The following is a 6,248-nucleotide window of genomic DNA, read 5'->3' as shown; positions in this document are numbered from 1 at the left end:
TTAGAATAATAAACATTATCAATGCAACTTTCATAACAATGGAGATTAACAATTCATATTTCAGAACAATTTTAAAAAAGTCATATCTATACTATGTAAATTTTATACCAATGCAAATTAACAATCTAGATTTCTGAACAATTAAAAAAAATTCCAAATTTATACAATGCAAATTAACATTAGATTTCTAAAAAATTTTAAAACATACAGATTTGTAGATGGCGAGGCAGGTCCAGTCAGCAGTGGCAAAGAGCAGACCGGGAGATGGAGTAGACGGTGACACGCAGATCTGTGGCGCTGACGAGGAGGAGGGCTAACGCACAAGGAGATCTGACGAGAATGTCCACGGGATGGAGACAATTTGACAGCAACAAGGAGGCTCGATTCGGCGATGACGATGAGGAGACACCACGGCAGGCAGTTCGACAAAAAAGGAGTAGAAGGAAGGAGGAAGGTGAGGTAATAATGACGTTTTCCTTGTCCTCTGGCTGGGTTCATGTGTGCGACGGCGGTGCGGCAGTGACTTGAGGGTGAGAGGGGTCAAAGGGAGGAGCTTGGCGGTGTCGTGGTGAGAGGTAGGAGGGCGGCGGAAGGCGGTGAGGGGAGAGGGGGAGAGAATCTATGAAAGATAAAAGGGTTTAAAAATCTGAGAAGGGAAAGAGTGACGTCATTAGAATTTCATGGCTTCGAAACTTATATATATACATCGGGGCATTTTAGACATTTCTTATATACGGGTATTATACGGATATCCACAGAGCGAGGACCTTTCCCATCTCCGCGGGTATAAAAATTGTCCCATATCCGTCCCCCGCGGATACCCGCCCTGTCAGAAAAAGTTGCTATGCCTAGGTACATCCAAAAAGACTTGAATAACCTTTGGTTATAGGATAAATAGTCAAATTCGTCCTAAAAGATATGTTATTTTTTAAATTCGCTCCTGAAAAATAGATCATTTTTTAAATTCGTCTTTAAAAATTATCAATCAAACTAGTTTTTTAAAGATTACAAATTAATCATTTTTGTCCTTTTACATTTCATTAACAATTTCTGTTAACTACTGATGATGTGGAATGTTAATTGATAACATATATGATTCCTAACATGTTCAATTGAGTGTTGACAAAATATATTCATGAAATTCTATTAGTTTAATCTATTTTTCTAATTACATAAACTCTAATGCCAATATAATCTAGCAACTAAATTGATAGATTTTCATAAACATATTTATTTAACATCCAATTAGGCATATTAGGTGTCATGTATGTTGTTCGTTAATATTCCATATCATCAATCATTGATGAAAACTATTAATAAAGTGATGAAAGAATAAGAATAATTAATTAGTAATTTTTAAAAGACTAATTTAATTTATAAATTTTTCAAAAATAAATTTAAAGAACGACTTATCTATCAGAACTAATTTGACTGTTAATCCTTGGACTATATCTCAAGTTTGTTTCTTTGTACTGCAAAACTAATTTTGATTGTACTAAATGCTAAAATTTGTTAACACAGTCTGACATTTAACATGTACAACTAAAGGCTCTATTCCACCAGTCCAATCTAGTCCATGTACAACTAAAGGCTCTATTCCACCAGTCCAGTCTAGCCTATATATCAGGCAAATATTGGTTGGTTAAAACCAATAGTCATCCTTAGCCATGGAAAATACAGCCACCAGAAACTTAGCCTATTAAATATAAGGGTCGCACTAATGTACAGATATTATTTTGTATAGATATACAGATGTACAATCTTATTATTTCAGGACTTGACACGTGCTGCTCCCATGATGCAGGATGCAGCTGGCTCTGAGGAAGTTGAAGGCGCTGATAGGGCGTCTGAGCCGGCTTCATTGGGTGTGATCAAACGGGATTTTGAGCATCTCGGTTTCCGTTGGTTGGAGGCTCACAACGTAGGCCATGTTGGGGTGCCAAAAAAACAAAAACACACGAAAGTTAGCACCTAGGTCTTCGCATCACTAGTCATATAAAGTTATTGCAGTTAGCTTTTTCAAAAATTTATCCATATATATAATTATAATTTTTTTGCCATAATTTTATTATTTAATTATAATTTTTTTGCCATAATTTTATTATTAATATGATACATAGTTACGTAAAAGAACTATAAAAATTTGTATAAGACGTTAGGAAAGTATAAAGAGTATGCCTAAAATAAGCATAATAATTATGTCTTTATTGAATATGCCACATTATATAGACTATTAGATTTTATTAGATGATAATTAAAGACTAATATAAAAGAAAAATATTGATGAACTCTAATAAATACAAAATATTTTAATATATAATAAATACTTTAAATGACAATAATTTAATACACAATACTTTAGATGACAACAAAATTTTTTGTTTTTAAATAATTAAATATAAAATATATAAATACAAAAAATATGAATATTTTTTATTCATTAAGATTAATTATTATGCAAAAACTTTTATAATGTTAAAAAATTATACTAAAATAATATTTAAACTAAAACATAAGAATATAAATAATTAAAATTTTATTTTATATTACTTGTATAATAATTAGATTATTATATTCAAAATTTAGTAGTTAAACGTATTATTATATAAAATATTTTTTTTATCAAAATATTCTAAAATAATAATTTATTTAAAATATTATACATAATATAACAAAATATTAACTTTTTTCAAATTTTACGTTATTTTAGAAAAATAGAATAAATAATATAATTCTACTACATACATACATGCCTTTACATTATATACTTATTTATATTAATAAGACTTAAACTAATCACACTTATGCAATTAAAAATATTAAAAAAAGATAAGCCAGATAAAAGTACTGAACAAAATTTTTATCCAAATGCAATATAAATCAAGATAAAATAACAAATGAACAATTTTTTTTCAAACAAAATAGTTTATGAAATTAAGATTTTTTTTTCGGTTCACCCAATAAAATTTTTTTTTTCTTGTTTTTTTATTAAAAAAAACAGGGACATAATTTGAGTCCAAATCTAAAGCTCAGGTTAAAATTGAAGTGTTGAACATATCTAAGGGACTCTCTAACTCAGTAGCACCATCCATTGGTGTTCATGGATCCGATTCGCATATCCGCGATATTTATCTAAATCTGATTCAAAAATTACAAATATGGATCCGATTCGCACACTAATAGGATCGGATTGTGCATTTGTGTAGGTATTCGCATATCCGATCAGCATAACCGCATATCTACAAACATGAAAGAAATAAATAAATACTCTTTTCATGTTTTATTTCAATTAATAATGATCATATATGATGTATTATTTTAATTTATTATTGAAAAAAGTATATTTAATATTATTTGAAGAGTAAACATATGCGAAAGAATAGAGAAAATAAATTCTATTCATATTTTTTAATAAAAATAAGCTTTCAAGTCTTTTGTATTTTGCGGTTATATCCGATATATGATCCGATCTGATCCGCAAATGTCCATATCGGATAAAATCATATTCAAACTTAAAAAATGCGGATATTGAATCTAACTTGATCCATGTTCACCGCATCCAAAAAAGAGCAACGAGACGAAGACGATGGAAGCATGTGTAGCATCGTGCGGCTTCAATGTACACCCCACTTAACTTTACCTAATTTATTAGTATTTAATTACATAAGTTTGATTAGTTCAGGTCTTATTAATATAACTAAATATATAACGTGATAGGCATGTATTTAGAATTATATTATTTATTCTATTTTTTTAAAAAAATTAAAAAAATGAAGAAGTAAAATTTTTCATATATTATTTATAATATTTTAAATACATTATACTCTAAAATATTTTGATAAAAAATTATGTTATAAAATAATATTTTTAACAATAGTAGTTTGTTATTGAATTTTGAATATAATAATCTAATTATTTGTCAAGTAATATAAAATAAAATTTTAATTATTTTATATTTTTATGTTACGGTTTAAAATATTATTTTAATATAAATTTTTAATATTATAAAAAATTCTTATGCCATTTAAAATATTGTGCATTAAAGTACTGTCATTTAAAGCATTTATTATGTATTCTATGTTTATTACAGTTTATCAATGCTTTACTTCTGTATTATCTTTTGAATTTTATCTAATAAAATCTAATGGTCTATATAATGTGGATTATCTAACAAGCATATAATTATTGTGCTTATTTTAGACATACACTCACATACCCAAGTATAAAATACCAATAATTTATAGCGTATTTAAGTACAAATTATCACACATCTTATTAATTAAATTTAATTCTTTCAAAACTTTCAATATATTTAGAAATAAATTATAAGTTATTAATTCTTTGAAAGACCCAGTACCCTTATAAAAATACAAGATATAAGATATTCTTATAAAATTTTTGCTATTCAGGACATAAATTTAAAAGGAAAATAAGTATTTTTTACAAGAAAAGAATATCTAAAGTAGATGACGTGATTAGCGAAATATAACTACGTAAGTCATTATTAATATAATAATATAAATATTAAATATGTTTTATTTAAAAAACAAATAATTTTTTAATAAATATAGAGATTATTATATAAAAACTTATTTAAAAGGTATAAAGACTTGAGGGTATGATACTATATTCATTAAGTGAAAAATATTAGTGAATTACACAATTAAGATATAAATTCATCATATATAAATATAGTTTCTCTAAATTTTAGGAGGGGGGCGAGGCCACTACTTGCCCCCTCTAGGTCCGTCCCTGCTTACATATGTTTTTTTCTTATTTAGCTAAATTCCTGGCAAATTATTTTTCTACCCCCTCTAATAAATAAAAACAAAGTGTAACGATCACTTCAATATGATTATACCAATACCCTATATCCTATATCCTTAAAGTGATGGCGTTGATGCCACCCTTGGGGTTAGGTAAGGGTTGAGAAGGAATTCCACTGGAGTTTAAAGGCTGGTTAGTGGAAGTAGGTAATGAATCTATCTGGGCGGCGAGAGCTTGTAAAGTGGCATTCAGACCATTTAGAGTAGAGTTCAGTGTAGTCTGCATGTCTTATTGTCCTTGTGCAAGAGAACGAATCATCTCGTCATTTGATGAGGAAGTGGGATAAGTGATCTGAGGGACCTGTTGTTGGTTGTGCTGGGGTCCTTGTGATTGCCTTAGGTGAGGAGCTCTGTAAGGTTGGTTCTGATTCTGCTGTCTGTTGTTGTTATTCCACCTCTGGTTTCTATTGTTATCTCTATATCCTCTGTTATAGTTTTCCCTCCAGCCATGGTTGGAGTTATCTCTCCAACTTTGGTTGGAGTTGTCTTGCCATCCTTGGTTATAGTTTTCACCCTGGTTGTAGTTGCCGCCTTGTTGATTGTATCCTTAATTCGGGCGGTCATAGAAGTTATGAGTAGCTGCCACGGTGTTGTCTTCTTGTTGGAGCTGCGGACATTCATCAGTATAATAACTATAGTCAGCACATATTCTGCATACTCTTTGTGGAACTAACTGTTGGCTTTGTTGTGGTGAGGAAGGCTGAGTTTGTTGTTGATTTAACTGCATTTGCTTCAGTAGGTTAGTCATTTCATATATACTCTGTGTAAGAGTAGAGGTCTCAGTGCTAGAGGAAACTTCTGCAACAGCTTTGGAGTGGCTATTCCTGTGCCTGTGATTCCTGGTGGACTCAGCTAAGTCGCTGATTAGTTTTCATGCTTCATCTGCAGTCTTGTACTTCTTCAGAGAACCATTACTAGCACCATCTAGTGTAGTTTTATCCCGAGGCTTCATACCTTGAGTGAAATAGCTGATTAACACTAGCCTGTCAATCATGTGATGGGGACATGCATCTAGAAGGTTCTTAAAGCGCTCCCAGTACTCATAGAGAGTTTCTGATTCACCTTGAACAATGCAGGAGATCTCTTTCCTTAGTCTATCTGTAACTTCAGCCGGAAAGTATTTTTCCAAAAATTCTCTTCTGAGCGTATCCCAGTTGGTAACAGTCGCTTCAGGTGGGAGTAGTACCACTCCCTTGCCTTTCCCTCAAGAGAAAATGGGAAGGCGGTTAACAGAATAGAAGTTTCATTCGCACCGTGACGCCTGACAGTAAAACAGGCTGTCTGAAAATTCCTTAGGTGCTTGATAGGCTCCTGAGCAGGTAAGCCATGAAACTTGGGCATCAAGTTGATTAATGCAGTCTTTAGCTTAAAATCTGCAGCCAGAGTTGGATGATGCACTTGATACGGCTGCAGTGTAAAATC

General features: G+C 31.0%; 1 non-coding gene across 1 annotated transcript; it reads left to right on the top strand.

Annotated features, from left to right (window-relative positions):
* Window positions 1-5,814: 5,814 nt before the first annotated feature.
* LOC148555072 (small nucleolar RNA R71) lies at window positions 5,815-5,922 on the top strand. The gene has a single exon (XR_015888279.1). It is a non-coding gene; the product is annotated as a small nucleolar RNA R71 (small nucleolar RNA).
* The last annotated feature ends 326 nt before the right edge of the window (window positions 5,923-6,248 follow it).

The sequence above is a fragment of the Arachis ipaensis genome, chromosome B6 (genome assembly GCF_059453495.1).
Source record: "Arachis ipaensis isolate K30076 ecotype BB chromosome B6, ASM5945349v1, whole genome shotgun sequence".
Taxonomy (NCBI): domain Eukaryota; kingdom Viridiplantae; phylum Streptophyta; class Magnoliopsida; order Fabales; family Fabaceae; genus Arachis; species Arachis ipaensis.
The sequence above is the reverse complement of the archived record's forward strand: the minus strand, read 5'-3'. Positions and strand labels throughout refer to the sequence as shown.